The 17,156-nt window shown below is 42.8% G+C and overlaps 1 pseudogene; it reads right to left on the reverse strand.

Annotated features, from left to right (window-relative positions):
* Positions 1-13,820: 13,820 nt before the first annotated feature.
* LOC129018348 (nucleotide triphosphate diphosphatase NUDT15-like) lies at positions 13,821-14,296 on the reverse strand (annotated as a pseudogene).
* Positions 14,297-17,156: the final 2,860 nt, after the last annotated feature.

A 17,156-nucleotide genomic window follows, 5' to 3' on the forward strand; every position in this document is an offset into this window, starting at 1 on the left:
ATTTCCATCTGTAACTAATTTCCTTATTTATTAAAGAGAAATTTGGAAGATTATTTCTGTGAATAATTTTCTCATTTTCCTGTTTTATTCATTAAGTCCTTTACTTCAGGGACATTAGTTAACTTTATAACAGATGCCATGTTCTTCATACCTATTATCTTCTCTCTTATTCCTTTGTTTTCATCATCTCCTTTCTCAGCTTTCATCATCTTTTATCTTTTTCTTTTTCTTTTTTTTGAGACGGAGTCTTGCTCTGTTACCAGGCTGGAGTGCAGTGGTGCGATCTCGGCTCACTGCAACCTCTGCCTCCTGGGTTCAAGCGATTCTCCTGCCTCAGCCTCCCGAGTAGCTGGCACTACAGGCGCATGCCACCACGCCCGGCTAATTTATTGTATTTTTAGTAGAGATGGGGTTTCACCATATTAGCCAGGATGGCCTCAATCTCCTGACCTCGTGATCCGCCCGCCTCGGCCTCCCAAAGTGCTGGGATTACAGGCATGAGCCACCGTGCCCAGCTCTCATCGTCTTTATCTTTAACCTTTGTGATATGTTCATGTGTTTCCTTAAGTTGTCTTATTTATTAGTTTTTTAGTGATGCTGTTTTGATCCTGTCTGTTTCCTTGTCTCTTCAGTCTTCCTCTTCATCTCAAGTTGCCTTATCATATTGTCTTTGGGCCTTTTTTAAAAAGAGAATTCATAGCCAGGTGCGGTGGCTCATGCCTGTAATACCGGCATTTTGGGAGGCCGAGGTGGGTGGATTACCTGAGGTCAGGAGTTCGAGACCAGCCTGGCAAACCTGGTGAAACTCCATCTCTACTAAAAATGCAAAAATTAGCTGGGCATGGCAGTGGGCACCTGTAATCCCAGCTACTCGGGAGGCTGAGGCAGGCAGGAGAATAACTTGAACCCTGGAGGCGGAGGTTGCAGTGAGCTGAGATCATGCCATTGCACTCCAGCCTGGGTGACAGAGCGAGACTCCATCTCAAAAAAAAAAAAAAAAAAAAAAGAGAAAGATAATTCATTCTATTATTAGATTGTTGTATAAAACGAATCACTTGTGGTAATTTCCTTTCATTTCTTGAGTTATGCTATCTTTCAGAATGAGGTTGGTTATTGCGGGTTTGGAAAGGTGTTTATTTTCCCTCATGCCTGACTGGTAGAGGATCAAATTCTAAGCTGAAAACAGAGTTTTATTTATTTTTATTTATTTATTTTTTTGAGACAGGGTCTCACTCTGTAGATCCTGTACAGAAGCTGTAGTGTAGCGGCACAGTCACGGCTCACTGCAGCCTTGACTTCCTGGGCTCAATTGATCCTCCCACCTCACTCTCCTGAGTAGCTGGGACTACAGGCACAAGCCACCATTCCCGGCTAATTTTTATATTTTTTGTAGAGACAGGTTTTCACCATGTTGCCTAGGCTGGTCTAGGACTCCTGGGCTCAAGCAATCTGCTTGCCTTGGCCTCCTAAAGTGCTGAGACTGCAGGCATGAGCCACTGCACCCGGCCACTGAAAACAATAGTTTAATTTTTATTATATTTATAGATATTTTTCAGCAACCATACTTTTTATTTCCAAGATCTCTTTCTTGTTTTCTGCTTGTTCCTTTTCTATAGCAGACTGTATTTTGTTAAACTGATTAAATATATTCCTAAAAACTTTCTGAGTATACTTTCTGAAATTTGGAATTTCAAAATAGTTCCTTTCCATTAAATTCTGTTTGTTTACTTTGGTTCTGCTCTGTTTGCTTTGCTATTTCTTCAAATGTCTGGGAGTTCTTGGCTGTCCATTCCTATTTAAGAATATAGGCATGTAGTATGGACCATCTATACTGTCTTGTAGGTAATCTGTTTCTCTAGTATAGGCTCACTCCAGGATGGGTAAGCTGGCTCAGGTTTCTTTCTACAAGGGTGGTATATGTCAAGTAGTAGGCACAGAATGCACAGAGAAGGAGCAGTCTGGGAGGTTAGGTCCTCTGAAATTCCAAGATGAGAGAGGTTCCCACTCTTAGGGCCAGCACTCACTCTAGAAGACCTACTGTATCCAGGCAGATCATTCTTTTCTGAGACAGAGTCTTGCTCTGTTGCCCAGGCTGGAGTGCAATGGCATGATCTCGGCTCACTAAAACCTCCACCACCTGGGTTCAAGCAATTCTCCTGTCTCAGCCTCCTGAGTAGCTGGGACTACAGGCGCATGCCACCACGCCTGGCTACTTTTTGTATTTTCAATAGAGATGGGGTTTCACCATATTGGTCAGGCTGGTTTCGAACTCCTGACCTCAGGTGATCCACCTGCCTCGGCCTCCCAAAGTGTTAGGATTACAGGCTTGAGCCACCACCCTCAGCCAGATCATTCTTTTTAATCTTTGCTTATCTGATGTGCAAAAAAGTCAGAAGCTTTTATGATTAAGAAAGAATAAAATTAAATGGACTAAGCATTTTTGAGAAACTGAAAAATGAATAACAAAATAAATGAAAGGAAAATTAATAAAAAGAAGTAAAGGCCAGGCACGGTGGCTCACGCCTGTAATCCCAGCACTTTGGGAGGCCGAGGCAGGTGGATCACGAGGTCAGGAGATCGAGACCATCCTGGCTAACATGGTGAAACCCTGTCTCTCTTAAAAAATACAAAAAATTAGCCAGGCGTGGTGGTGGGTGCCTGTAGTCCCAGCTACTTGGGAGGCTGAGGCAGGTTAATGGCGTGAACCCAGAAAAAAAAAGAAAAAGAAGTAAAGATCAGCTGGGTGTGATGGCTCATGCTACCACTTTGGGAGGCTGAGGTGAGAGGATTGCTTGAGCTCAGGACTTTGAGGCAAGCTTGGGCAACACTGGGAGAAACAGCCTCTATAACAAAAAATAAATCAAAAAAATTAGCTGAGTGTGATGGTGCATACCTGCAGTCACAGCTACTTGGGAGGCTGAGGTGGGAGGATCGCTTGAACCTGGGAGTTGGAAGTTGCAGTGAGCCAAGAACGCACCACCACACACTGCATTCCAGCCTGTGTGACAGACCAGGACCCTGTCTTGGAAAAAAAAAAAAAGAGTAAAGATTAAAGCAGAAATTAGTGAATAAAACCCAGAAAACAATCAAATTAATGACAAATCTAAGAACTTGTCTTTTAAAATAGCATTGAAATAGAAAAATCTCTATTAAGATAAATATAAAGAAGCAAATTAAATACAAAGAAGCATTAAATATATTGCATTAGTAATGAGACAAATGAATGTGATCAGATTTCGTGGAGGTTTAAAACATTCAAGATAATCTTTTTAATTTAATTTTATTATTATTATTAAATTTTTTTTATAGAGATGAGGTCTGGCTGGGTGTGGCGGCTCACGCCTGTAATCCCAGCACTTTGGGAGGCCGAGGCAGGTGGATCACCCGAGGTTGGGAGTTTGAGACTAGCCTGGCCAAAGTGGTAAAACCCTGTCTCTACTAAAAATACAAAATCAGCTGGGTGTGATGGCACACGCCTGTAGTCCTAGCTACTCAGGAGGCTGAGACAGGAGAATCGCTTGAGCTTGGGAGGTGGGGATTGCAGTGAGCCGAGATCATGCCACTGCACTACAGCCTGGGTGACGAGTGAGACTCTGTCATAAAATAAAATAAAATAAAATAAAATAAAATAAAATAAAATAAAAAAATAAAATAAAATAAAGGTTTTGCTATGTTTCCCAGGCTGGTCTTGAACTCCTGGGCTCAAGAGATGCTCCCACTTAGGCCTCCTAAAGTGCTGGGATTACAGGTGTGAGCCACCATGCCCAGCCTCAAGAGAATCTTGTGCTAATAATTCTGAAACTCATAATGAAATAAATATTTTAGGAAGGTGTATATTACCAAAATTTAGTCAAGAAGTAGGAAAAGTAGCTGGACACAGTGGCTTATGCCTGTAATCCAGCACTTTGGGAGGCTGAGGCAGGAGAATCACTTGAGGCTAGGAGATTGAGACCAGCCTGGGCAACATAGTGAGATCCACATCTAAAAAAAAAAAAAGAAGAAGAAGAAGAAGAAGTAAAAAAGGTGATAGGCAGGATGGATGCAGTGGCTTATTCCTGTAATCCCAGCACTTTGGTTTGGGAGGCTGAGGTGGGCAGATCACGAGATCAGGAGTTCGAGACCAGCCTGGCCAACATGATGAAAACCTGTCTCTACTAAAAATACAAAAATTAGCTGAGTGTGGTGGTACGCGCCTGTAATCCCAGCTACTCAGGAGGCTGAGGCAGGAGAATCGCTTGAACCTGCGAGGTGGAGATTGCAGTGAGCAAAGATCGCGCCACTGCACTCCAGCCTGGGCAACAAGAGCAGAACTCCATCTCAATAAATAAATAAATAAATAAATAAATAAATGTGATAAAAGTAGGTAGAAAAGTGAGAGATTATCCTAAGACTATCCCTACTCCAACTAGAATTGGGCTGGTTCTATAGAGTTTTATGGGCAAGCTCTAATTGTGATACTTTACTTCCTATCTGAATATTGCCACATCTCTAACAAAACATCCATAATATTTACTTCTTTCTATTCAGTTCTCTGGTAAATTAGATAAGAAAAGGCAGATGTTGTAAACTTGTACTATCTATCTACCTACTCAACAGATGCTAATAGGTGTCAAGCCTTGCCCTAAGAGCTGGTAACAAAGATGAATGAAAGATCTACAACTTAAAAATATTAAGATATATTTATATCATTTATATCAAAGATATATTTATATCATTTCATTTGGTGGCAGCAAGCTCCTCTTTTATTATTATATTCCTGCTGGTGAGAAATAACCCCATTTGTATCTTACGGTGAATATGATCTCTGATTATGTTAAATACTTAGAAGGCCCGCCACGACGGCTCATGCCTGTAATTCCAGAACTTTGGGAAGCCAGGGCGGGCAGATAACCTGAGGTCAGGAGTTCAAAACCACCTGGCCAACATGGCGAAAACCCATCTCTACAAAAAATACGAAAATTAGCCAGGCGTAGTGGCGCATGCCTATAATCCCAGCTACTCGTGAGGCTGAGGCAGGAGAATCCCTTGAACCCGGGAGGCAGAGGATGCAGTGAGCTGAGATCATGCCACTTGCACTGCAGCCTGGGTGACAGAGCGAGACTTCATCTAAAAAAAAAAAAAAAATTGTGCACCTGTAGTCCCAGCTACTCAGGAGGCTGAGGCAGGAGAATCGCTTGAACCCAGGAGGCAGAGGTTGCAGTGAGCTGAGATCGTGCCACTGCACTCCAGCCTGAGCAATGGAGCAAGACTCCTTCTCCAAAAAAATAAATAAATGAATAAATAAAAATAAAATAAAAAATAAATAAAAATTAAGAAACCACAACAAATACTCAGCGATAAGAGGATGTTGGTGGGGTTAAGAGGAGGAAAAATCTAGTACCAGGAATGTTGTAGAAGTGGTGGCTCTTTTTTGATTTTTGATTTTTATTTATATATACTTTTTGAGACAGAGTATCTCTCTGTTGCCCAGGCTGGTGTGCAATGGCGCGATCTCGACTCACTGCAACCTCTGCCTCCCAGGTTCAAGCGATTCTCCTGTCTCAGCTTCCCGAGTAGCTGGGTTACAGGTGCCTGAGTGGTGGCTGTTTTAAAGGAATTGGTTTCAAGTTTTTACCATTGTGAACTCCATCAATAAAAACGGGGGGGGGGTATATATCCCCCATTATATGTATATCTGTTTATTCATAAATAATATTAATGTATCATATTTAATTTATATAAATTAAATTATAAGAAATACCACATGTGTTTATATATTAATTATATTATAAAACATGAATAAAATACATTTTAAAGTTAAAGATGAAAAATAATATTTTAAAATCAATTTTTTTTCTTTATTTTAGAGATGGATTCTCACTATGTTGGCTAGATTTGTCTTGAACTGCTGACCTCAAGCAATCCTCCTGCCTCAGCCTCCCAAAGTGCTAGGATTACAGGTGCGAGCCACCATGCCTGGCTAATTTTGGTATTTTTAGTAGAGACAAGGTTTTGCCATGTTGGCCAGACTGGTCTTGAACTCCTGATCTCAGGTGATCTGCCCTCCTTGGCCTCACAAAGTGCTGGGATTACAAGTGTGAGCCACCACACCTGGCCCATAATTGTCTTTCTAATTGAGTAGAATATAGGGGCCAAGGACTTCACATTGTTTCTGTATTCCCAGTACCTAGATTAGTACCTGGAAAATAGTAGGGGCTCAATAAATGTCTGATAAATGAATGAATATTAAGAATGATAGGCTGGGCATGGTGGCTCACGCTTGTAATTCCAGCACTTTGGGAGGCTGAGTTGGATGGATTACCCTCAGGAGTTCAAGACCAGCATGGCCAACATGGTGAAACCCCATCTGTACTAAAAATACAAAAATTAGCCAGGTGTGGTGGCCTGTGCCTGTACTCTCAGATACTCAGGAGGCTGAGGCGGGAGAATTGCTTGAACTTGGGAGGTAGAGGTTGGAGTGAGCCAAGATCATGCGACTGCAGTGCAGCCTAGGTGACAAGAGTGAGACCTTGTCTAAAAAAAAAAAAAAAGGAAGGAAGGAAGAGAGAGAGAGAGAGAGAGAGAGAGAGAAAGAAAGGGAAGAAAGAAAGAAAGAAAAGAAAAGAAAGAAAGAAAGAAAGAGAAAGAAAGGAAGGAAGGAAGGGAGGGAGGGAGGGAGGGAGGGAGGGAGGGAGGGAGGGAGGGAGGGAAAGAAAGAAAAAGATAGATAGATTGGCTGATACCAGGCAGGAGGATCTCTCAAGCCCAGGAGTTAAAGACCAGCCTGGGCAACATAGTGAGACTTTAAAAACAAAAGAATGATAGGTTGGGCATGGTGGCTCACACCATAATCCCAGAGCTTCGGGAGGCCAAGCTGGAAGGATCACTTGAGGCCAGGAGTAGTCCAGTCTGGGCAACACATAGTGAGTCCCTGTCTTAAAAAGGCTGGGCACAGTGGCTCATGCCTGTAATCCCAGCACTTTGGGAGTCCGAGGCGGGTGGATCATGAGGTCAAGAGTTTGAGACCAGCCTGGCCAACATGGTGAAACCCCGTTTCTATTAAGAATACAAAAATTAGCTGGGGGTGGTGGCATGTGACTGTAATCCCAGCGACTTGGGAGGCTGAGGCAGAAGAATTGCTTGAACCCGGCAGGCAGAGGTTGCAGTGAGCCGAGATCGTGCCACTGCACTACAGCCTGGGCGACAGAGCAAGACTCTGTCTCAAAGAAAAAAAAAGAAAGAAAAAAGAAAAAAAGGACTCATAGTTAAAAAGCAAAGAAAAAAAGTGTAAGATCAGAGTAGTAAGCATGAGTGTATATTTCAGCAGCCCTGGTTGGAGGAGGGTTGGTGATATGGTTTGGCTTTTTGTCCCTGTCCAAATCTCAGGTCTAATTGTAATCCCCAGTGTTGGAGGAGGTGCCTGATGGGAGGTGACTGGATCATGGGGCAGCCTCTAATGGTTTAGCACCATCCCTCTAGGGCTGATTGTATAAATGCATGTAGTACCTCTCCCACTCACCTCTCTGTTGCTGGTCATGTGAATATGTGCTTGCTTTCCCTTTGCTTTCTGCTATGATTGCAAGTTTCCTGAGGCCTCCCCAGAAGCAAAAACTTGTACAGCCCACAGAACCATGAACCGATTAAATCTCTTTTCTTTATAAATTACCCAGTCTCAGGTAGTTCTTTATAGCAGTGTGAGAATGGACTAATACAGAAAATTGGTACCAGAGAAGTGGGGCATTGCTATAAACATACCTGAAAATGTGGAAGTGACTTTGGGACTGGGTAATGGGCAGAGGTTGGAACAGTTTGGAGAGCTCAGAAGAAGACAGGAAGATGAGGGAAAGTTTGGAACTTCCTAGAGACTTATTGAATGGTTGTGACCAAAATGCTGATAGTGATATGGACAATCAAGTCCAGGCCAAGGTGGTCTCAGATGGAGATGAGGAACTTACTGGAAACTGGAGTGAAGGTCACTCTTGCTATGCTTTAGCAAAGAGACTGGTGGCATTGTGCCCCTGCTCTAGGGATCTGTTGAACTTTGAACTTGAGAGAAATGATTTAGGGTATCTGGTGGAAGAAATTTCTAAGTAGTAAAGCATTTAACAGTGGGTGCTTCTAACAGTGTATGCGTGTATGTATGTGCAAAGAGATTATCTGAAACTGGAATTTATATCTAAAAGAGAAGCAGAGCATAAATTTTGGAAAATTTGCAGCCCAGCTATGTGGTAGAAAAGAAAAACCCATTTTCTGGGGAAGAATTCAAGCAGGTTGCAGAAATTTGAATAAGTGAAGAGGAGCCAAATGTTAATAGCCAAGACAATGGGGAAAATGCCTCCAAGGCACTTCAGAGACCTTCGTGGCAGCCCCTCCCATCACAGGCCTGGAGGCCTGGGGTGCAGGGATGGTTCTGTGGGCCAGGCCCAGGGCCCTGCTGCTGTGTGAAGCCTTGAAACATGGCACCCTGCATCGTGATCACTCAGCTCCAGCCATGGCTAAAAGGGGCCGAGGTACAGCTCAGCCATTGTTTCAGAGGATGCAAGCTAAAAGCCTTAGTGGTTTCCATGTGGTATTAAGCCTGCATGTGTGCAGAGGGCAAGAATTGAGGCTTGGGAGCATCCATCTACATTTCAGATGGAAACACATGGATGTCCAGGCAGAAGTCTGCTGCAGGGGTGGAGCCCTCATGGAGACCCTCTACTAGGGCAATGCAGAGGGGAAATATGGGGTTGGAGTCCCCACACAAGAGTCCCCACTGGGGCACTGCCTAGTAGAGCTGTGAGAAGAGGGCCACCACCTTCCAGACCCCAGAATGGTAGATCCATGAATGGCTCGCACTGTGCACCTGGAAAAGCCACAGGCACTCAACACCAGCCCATGAAAGCACCTGCAGGGGCTGTGCCCTGCAAGGTTACAGAGATACAACTGTCTAAGGCCTTGGGAGCCCACCCCTTGCATCAGTGTGGACTGGATGTGACACATAGAGTCAAAAGAGTTTATTTTGGCGCTAGGTTTAATGACTGCCCTGCTGGGTTTTGGACTTGCATGGGGCATATAGCCCCTTTGTTTTGGCTGAATTCTTTCTCTTAGAATGGGTATATTTACCCAAGGCCTATATCCCCATTGTATCTTGAAAGCAACTAACTTGATTACTTGTTTTTGACTTTACAGGCTCATAGGTGGAAGGGAAGTCTTGCCTTGTCTCAGATGAGACTTTGGACTTGGAATTTTGAGTTAATGCTAGAATGAGTTAAGACTTTGAGGGACTGTTAGGAAGGCATGATTGTGTTTTGAAATGTGAGAAGGACATGAGATTTGTGAGGGGCCGGGGCAGAATGATATGATTTGGCTCTGTGTCCTTGCCCTAATCTCATGTCTAATTGTAATCCTCAGTGTTGAAGGAGGGGCCTGGTGGGAGGTGAGTGGATCATGGGGGCAGTTTCTAATGGTTTAGCACCATCCCCTTAGTGCTGCTTGTTTAAAAGTGTGTAGCAACTCCCCCACCCCCCTCTCTTCTGCCAGCCATGTGAAGATGTGCTTGCTTCCCCTTTGCCTTCCACTATCATTGTAAGTTTTCTGAGGCCTCTCCAGAAGCAGAAACCTGTACAGCCCACAGAACCATGAGCTGATTAAACCTCTTATTTTTTTTTTCTTTTTCCCCCAAGAGGAGTCTCACTCTGTCACCCAGGCTGGAGTTCAGTGGTGCGATCTCAACTTACTGCAACCTCCGCCTCCCAGGTTCAAGTGATTCTTGTGCCTCAGCCAACTGAGTAGCAGGGATTACAGGCACCCACCACCATGCCTGGCTCATTTTTGTATTTTTAGCAGAGACAGTGTTTTGCCATGTTGGCCAGGCTGGTCTCAAACTCCTGACCTCAGGTGATCCACCCACCTCGGCCTCCCAAAGTGCTGGGATTACAGGTATGAACTACTGTGCCCGGCCTAAATCTCTTTTCCTTATAAATTACCCAGTCTTAGGTAGTTCATTTTAGCAGTGTGATAACAGACTAATACAGATGGAATTTATCTTCTGATAATCTTGGGGCTTGGATTTTAAAGCACACATAGGGAAAGAGACAAGGGCTTTAGCTTGGTCAACATGGAAATTGAAACTAAGATACCTGTCTAAAGCCAGGATGCTCAAAGGGCTGTCCCTTCAATGAAAGAGGTAGCCAGGAAAAAAAAAAAAAAGCTATCCCTTGTATCCCCTGACACAGGCAGCCAACAAGGAAACATATTTGTTTCAGCCTGGGTAGAAAAATAAATAAAAATCTGCTCTGGTAAATTGTAACTTTATGGCTTTCTCATTTGGGAATTGTATTAGGCTGTTTTTGTGTTGCTACAAAGAAATACCAGAGGCCAGGTGTAGTGGCTTACACCTATAATCCAAGTACTTTGGAAGGCCAAGGCAGGTGGATCACTTGAGGTTAGGAGTTTGAGACCAGCCTGGCCAACATGGCGAAACCCCATCTCTACTAAAAATACAAAAAAATTAGCCAGGTATGGTGGCTCATGCCTGTAATCCCAGCTACTCGGGAGGCTGAGGGACAAGAATCGCTTGAGCCCAGGAGGCAGAGGTTGCAGTGAGCGGAGATTGCACTACTGCACTCCAGCATGGGCGACAGAGCAAGACTCTGTCTCAAAAAAGTAAAAGAAAAAGAAATACCCGAGACTGAATAATTTATCAGAAATGAGGTTTAATTGGCTCATGGTTCTGCAGCTGCACAGGAAGCTATGTGACATCTGCTTTTGGGGAAGCTTCAGGAAGCTTCTAATCATGGCAGAAAGCAAAGTGGGAGCAGGCACATCACATGGTGAAAGCAGGAGCAAGAGAGAGCAAGGTGCCACACTTTTTTATATATATATATATATATATATATATATATATATATACACACACACACACATATATATATATATTTTTTTTTTTTTTGAGATGGAGTCTCGCTCTGTCGCCAGGCTGGAGTACAGTGGTGCGATCTTGGCTCACTGCAACCTCTGCCTCCTGGGTTCAAGTGATTCTCCTGCCTCAGCCTCATGAGTAGCTGGGACTACTGGCGTGCGCCACCACACCCAGCAAATTTTTATATTTTTAGTAGAAGACGGGGTTTCACCATGTTGGCCAGGATGGTCTCGATCTCTTGACCTCGTGATCTGCCCGCCTTGGCCTCCCAAAGTGCTGGGATTACAGGTGTGAGCCACTGTGCCCAGCCTATTATTTTTATATATTTTTTATTTTATATTTTTCAGACTGCTCAGCCTCTCGAGTAGCTAGCATTATAGGCGCCCACCACCATGCCTGGCCAAATTTTGTATTTTTACTAGAGATGGGGTTTCACCATGTTGGCTAGGCTGATCTTGAACTCTTGGCCTCAAGTGATTCGCCCACCTTGGCCTCCCAAAGTGCTGTGATTACAGGTGTGAGCCACCATGCCCAGCCAAGGTGCCACACTTTTAAACAGCCAGGTCTTGAGAGAAGTCACTTGCTATCATGAGGACAGCACCAAGGGATGGTACTAAACCATTCATAAGAAATCAACCCCCATGATCCAATCACCTCCCTCCAGGCGCCACCCCCAATACTGGGAATTACAATTCAACATGAGATTTGGGCAGAGACACACATTCAAACTATATCAGGGATTAAATCATATTATCTTTGTAGTGGAGAAATTCCCCAAACTCTGTAAACTAACATCAATGTAGTCATGAACACATAATATTGAGATGTGACTGCAGAAGTGAAATCAACCCAGATCTCCTAGGAATAACAAAGATAAAACCCAGTTGAAGATGAGCTCATAATCCGTAATTACAAATACTGGAGAAAACAATCCTGCAGGAGGGAGAGTTAGCAGACACAACAAACTGCAGGATCAGGCTCCCACGAATAGCAATAATGATCAGATACAGATTAGAGACTTTGTTTTAAAGAATGAAAAACACAAAACAAGGAATCCAAAGCATAAGAAAATAATATGATACTTTGAAAAAAGTCAGCTTTAGAGAAGGACCAAACCAATCTTGTAGAAATAAAAAAATAGGTTTTATTTATTTTTTTCTTAAAATTTTCATTATTTTCTCTGGGCACGGTGGCTCACGCCTGTAATCCCAGCACTATGGGAGGCCGAGGTGGGCAGATCACCTGAGGTTGGGAATTCAAGACCAGCCTGACCAACCTGGAGAAACCCCGTCTCTACTAAAAATACAAAATTAGCTGGGCATGGTGGCTCATGCCTGTAATCTCAGCTACTCGGGAGGCTGAGGCAGGAGAATCGCTTGAACCCGGGAGGCAGAGGTTGCGGTGAGCTGAGATCACCCCATTGCACTCCTGCCTGGGCAACAAGAGCGAAACTCCATCTCAAAAAAAAAAAAAATTAATTATTTACGAGTAACAAAAGCCCAATATATGTTAACATAAATAATTTTTTGAAAAATAGCTATTTTTTCACATATTAAGACTCACAAAAAATAACTATTTTTCTAAATAACAAGAAAAATTCATTAGTGAGAAGAGTCCCACTGCTTTACTTTTTTGAGACAGAGTTGTTGTGTTGCCCAGGCTGGAGTGCAGTGGCGTGATCTTGTCTCACTGCAACCTCCGCCTCCCGGGTTCACGCCATTCTTCTGCCTCAGCCTCACGAGTAGCTGGGACTACAGGCGCCCAGCACCACGCCTGGCTAACTTTTTGTATTTTTAGTAGAGACAGGATTTCACCATGTTAGCCAGGATGGTCTCGATCTCCTGACCTCAGGATCTGCCTGCCTCGGCCTCCCAAAGTGCTGGGATTACAGGTGTGAGCCACCGCGCCCAGCCATGCTTTACATTTTTGCAAGTCTCTTTAATGTCTGGTGGTATATGAAAGCTAGATTCTCATATCTACTTCTTTATTCAGCCTGTTATTATATCACACCAGATAGCTGCTCAAAAATTCCTCTGGACACTCATGAGAAAATGAGAGTGCAAAAGATAAATTATGTCTTAGTATTATAAAATAGCTTTGACTTAGAATACTCTTCAAAGGCTCTTGAAGACCCCCAGATCATACTCTGAGAACCACTGCTCTAGACAAATGTCATCATTTTACAAATAAGGATCCTGGACCTCAGAGAGAGTAATGAGAAATCTAACATCACACAGCCTGTCAATAGTAGGATACAGACATTAGATGGTTTGTCTCACTTCTCTGGGTTTAGGTTCTCAATTGGAAACCTGGGAAATACACCCTAATGGCCTGTCCTATTCCCTGTAAATTGCAAAGACTGTCACAATATATTACCCCCAACCCACTTTTTAAAAATAAATTAATAATTTTAAAAATAATTTAAATTAATAAATCAACAAACTTGGTAAATTTTGCAACAGGCATACTGTGTTTGAATCTAAACTACAATATTTGAATTCTGATTTCTATTTGAACAGAACACTAAGGCAAATTCGACTGCATCTTTTTTTTTTTTCTTTTTCTTTTTCTTTTTCTTTTTTTTCTTTTTTTTATTCTTATTCTTATCAAATTCGACTGCATCTTATTCCATGCAAGCTAGTAATGACAAACTGCACAGTAAATATCATAGATAAATATGGAAAGCAGATTACCCATAATATCAGTATTTATCATATATCCTGTGTCTGAAATACAATTCAATTATACATATTTCAGAAAAATGTTATCAAGTACTAGCTGAAAGGGTGGTGGGTACATTAAGAGACTGCAAATAAACTGGTGATCACAAGAACTTTTTTAGATAAAATGGAGTTGCACCGAAATGCAGATATTTTTCATTCCCTAACCCGACCTTATTTTTGTCTTTTAAAGAAAATCAAGAAATCTTCTTGGCCACCTAGAGATGATTTCCTTTGTATCCTACCAGATGGTTCAGATCTTCTTTAAATGGAACATAGTCTTGTTCTTTTAAAGAACACAGGGCCCAGAAGGAGGAAATTGTTCCCAGGGAACCCACTCCCAACTTTCATTTTTTTCAGGCTCTACATTCTTTGGTTCTGAATCATGAGTCATGTCCACTTCTCCTTTCATTAATACAGTAACATAATGGTAATTCTTCTCAGTGAAAGAGTTCACAACTGAGGCAAAGCGAACATTTTTCAGGTGAAGAGCTTCTTCCCAGGTTTCCCTTTGAGCACATTCTTCCCAGCTCTCACTTAACTCCAAATGACCCCCAGAAAGCTGAAAAATGCTGGCTCCAAACGACCCTTTCCTCTTCCCCAGGAGGATACAACACGGATGCTTGCAGCTGGTCACCACAACTCAGACTCTGACTCTGGGCGGCCGCCCCTGCGGCTCCATGTTGGCTGTCATAGTGCAAGCAGGAGGACCAAAAAGTATGTTTTAAGTTGGTTAACACTAAAGTTGAGTGAATGGGCTGGGCGCGATGGCTTACGCCTGTAATCCCAGCACTTTGGGAGGCCAAGGCGGGCGGATCACTTGAGGTCAGGAGTTCGAAACCAGCCTGGCCAACATGGTGAAACCCCATCTCTACTAAAAATACAAAAAAAAACCCAAAAACCCAATAACAACAACAATAACAACAAAATAGGCATGGTGGCATGCGTCTGTAGTACCAGCTGCTCAGGGGACTGAGGCCAGAGAATCGCTTGAACCCAGGAGGCAGAGGTTGCAGTGAGCTGAGATTGCACCACTGCACTCCAGCCTGGGCAACAGAGCGAGACTCTGTCTGGAAAACAAAGCAAAACAAGTTTAGTGGATGGATTAAGTAGCAGATTAGAAAGAGCTGATGATATAACCCATTAACTATTAAATGAAATTAAGAAAATTCCTTGTAAGGTAGTATGGAGAGACAAGGAGATAGAAAACATAAAAGATATGGAAAAGAGATGCAGATAGTTTTACACAGTCCAATAGAAATATAATATGAGATACATACATATATAATTTAAAATTTTCTAGTACCAACCTAACAGAAAGTAAAAAGAAACACATGAATTTAATCCAAAATATTATTTCATTATGTAATATAAAATCATGAATAAATATTTTATATTCTTTTTTTCCTACTGTCTTTGAAACCCAGTGTGTATTTTGCACTTACACCACACGCAGCTCAGTTTGGACTAGCTAGTGCTCAACAGCCATATGCGGCTAGTGACTATTATACTGGACAATGCAGATCTAACTTACATGTAATGAGATTTCCAAGAGAAAAGGGAGACAGAGAAGTCAATATTTGAAGAGATAATGGCAGATAATTTTCCAGGATTACTGGGAGGCAGGAATCCTGAGATTCAGGAAAGTTGGTATGTCCTGATCAGGATGTAAATATTTTGTAGTGAAGCTGATAAAAGCTGAAAACAAAAAATTTGTTAAAATTAACTACAGGGAAAAGATAGATTACCTACAAAGGAACTTCAATTAGACTGAAGACAGTCACCTTTAAAATGTTGACTGAAAAGTTACAATGTAGGAATTTTATACCCATTGAACTATGAATAAAGAGTGAGAGTAAAATAAAGTCAAAGACAAGGTTATCACTAACAGACTTTCACTAAAAGAGAACTGTAATACAATTCAAATATGATAAGGTGTCTGGAGGTCTGGGGAGATGTGGCAGTATGTGAGAGAAGGGTTCCCCAAAAGAGATAAAAATATAATGTACATTTTCCTTGTTTTTTACTATTTTTCCCCCTCTCCAGAGCTCGAATGGTAATGAATGCGTAGTTACGGAGTCAGCACTAGTGTAGAACTGCAAGCCTTAACTCCTTGTCATAGTGTTATGGAAGCAGGAGCCTAGGAGAGCCAGAATAAGGCCATTTTAAAATCAACTCTGTCTTTTTTTTTTTTTGAGACGGAATCTCCCTCTTGTTGCCCAGGCTGGAGTGCAGTGGCACAATCTCAGCTCACTGCAACCTCTGCCTCCTGGGTTCGAGCGATTCTCCTGCCTCAGCCTCCTGGGTAGCTGGGATTACAGGCGCCTGCCACCACGCCCGGCTAATTTTTCTACTTTTAGTAGAGATGGGGTTTTGCAGTGTTGGCCAGGTTGGTCTCGAACTCCTGACCTCAGGTGATCCGCCCGCCTCAGCCTCCCAAAGTATTGGGATTACAGGCGTGAGCCACCTCGCCCGGCCAATCAACTCCATCTTAAAACCAGCAAGACACACCACGTGCAGTGGCTCACTCCTGTAATCCCAGCACGTTGGAAGGCTGGGCTGGGCAGATCATCTGAGGTCGGGAGTTCAAGACCAGCCTGGCCAACATGGCGAAACCCTGTCTTTACTAAAAATACAAAAATTAGGCCCAGTGTGGTGGTGGGCACCTTTAATCCCAGCTACTCGGGAGGCTAAGGCAGGAGAATCGCTTGAACCTTGGAGGCGGAGGTTGCAGTGAGCCAAGATCACACCACTGCACTCCAGCCTGGGCAATAGGAGTGAAAGTCCGTTTCAAAAAAAAAAAAAAAAATTAGCTGGGTGTGTGGTGGTGCATGCCTGTAATCCCAGCTACTTGGGAGGCTGAGGCAGGAGAATCACTTGAACCCGGAAGGCAGAGGTTGCAGTGAGCTGAGATTGCGCCATTGCACTCCAGCCTGGGCAACAAGAGTGAGACTCTGGAAAAAAAAAAAAAAACTAGCATGACCCATGGTCATAAGATGTTTATAGTTGAGGAAACAACCTAAAGATTACCTGCAAGGACAGACTTCTACAAAAACAGAAAAGCCCAGATGTCCCAATATCCATAACAAGATTTGCTTTCAAGATAATTATGCTTTTTTTAAAGATAGTTATGCTTTAATGTACTCACACAGTAGAATGTCAAGGATAGGTTTCTTTAAATCAATACCATAATAAATTTGGTCATGCTGTCTGCCCATCCGCATGTAGGCACAGCTTAGTTTAGTCTTTGTATAGACAAAGATCCCTATAGAAGAAAAACTTAAAGACTATGTGTTCCTCCACTTGCTTTCTGAGGACACTCTATTCTATAATGAAGTAGCTTTAAATAAACTATCTCTTCTCCCTGCACTCCGATTCTCCTTGAATTCTTCCCAATGCGAGAGCCAAGAACCTTCTCTTGGGGTCTGGACCAAGACTCCTTTTTCCAGTAACAATAGGTTAAGAGAGAGAGGAGAAGGAGGAGCATATATGCTTGTATTGGCAGGATAGTACATCATAGTATTCCTCTATTTGCTCAACTTTGGGATACAAAA

This window comes from Pongo pygmaeus, chromosome 19 (assembly GCF_028885625.2).
Source record: "Pongo pygmaeus isolate AG05252 chromosome 19, NHGRI_mPonPyg2-v2.0_pri, whole genome shotgun sequence".
NCBI lineage: Eukaryota > Metazoa > Chordata > Mammalia > Primates > Hominidae > Pongo > Pongo pygmaeus.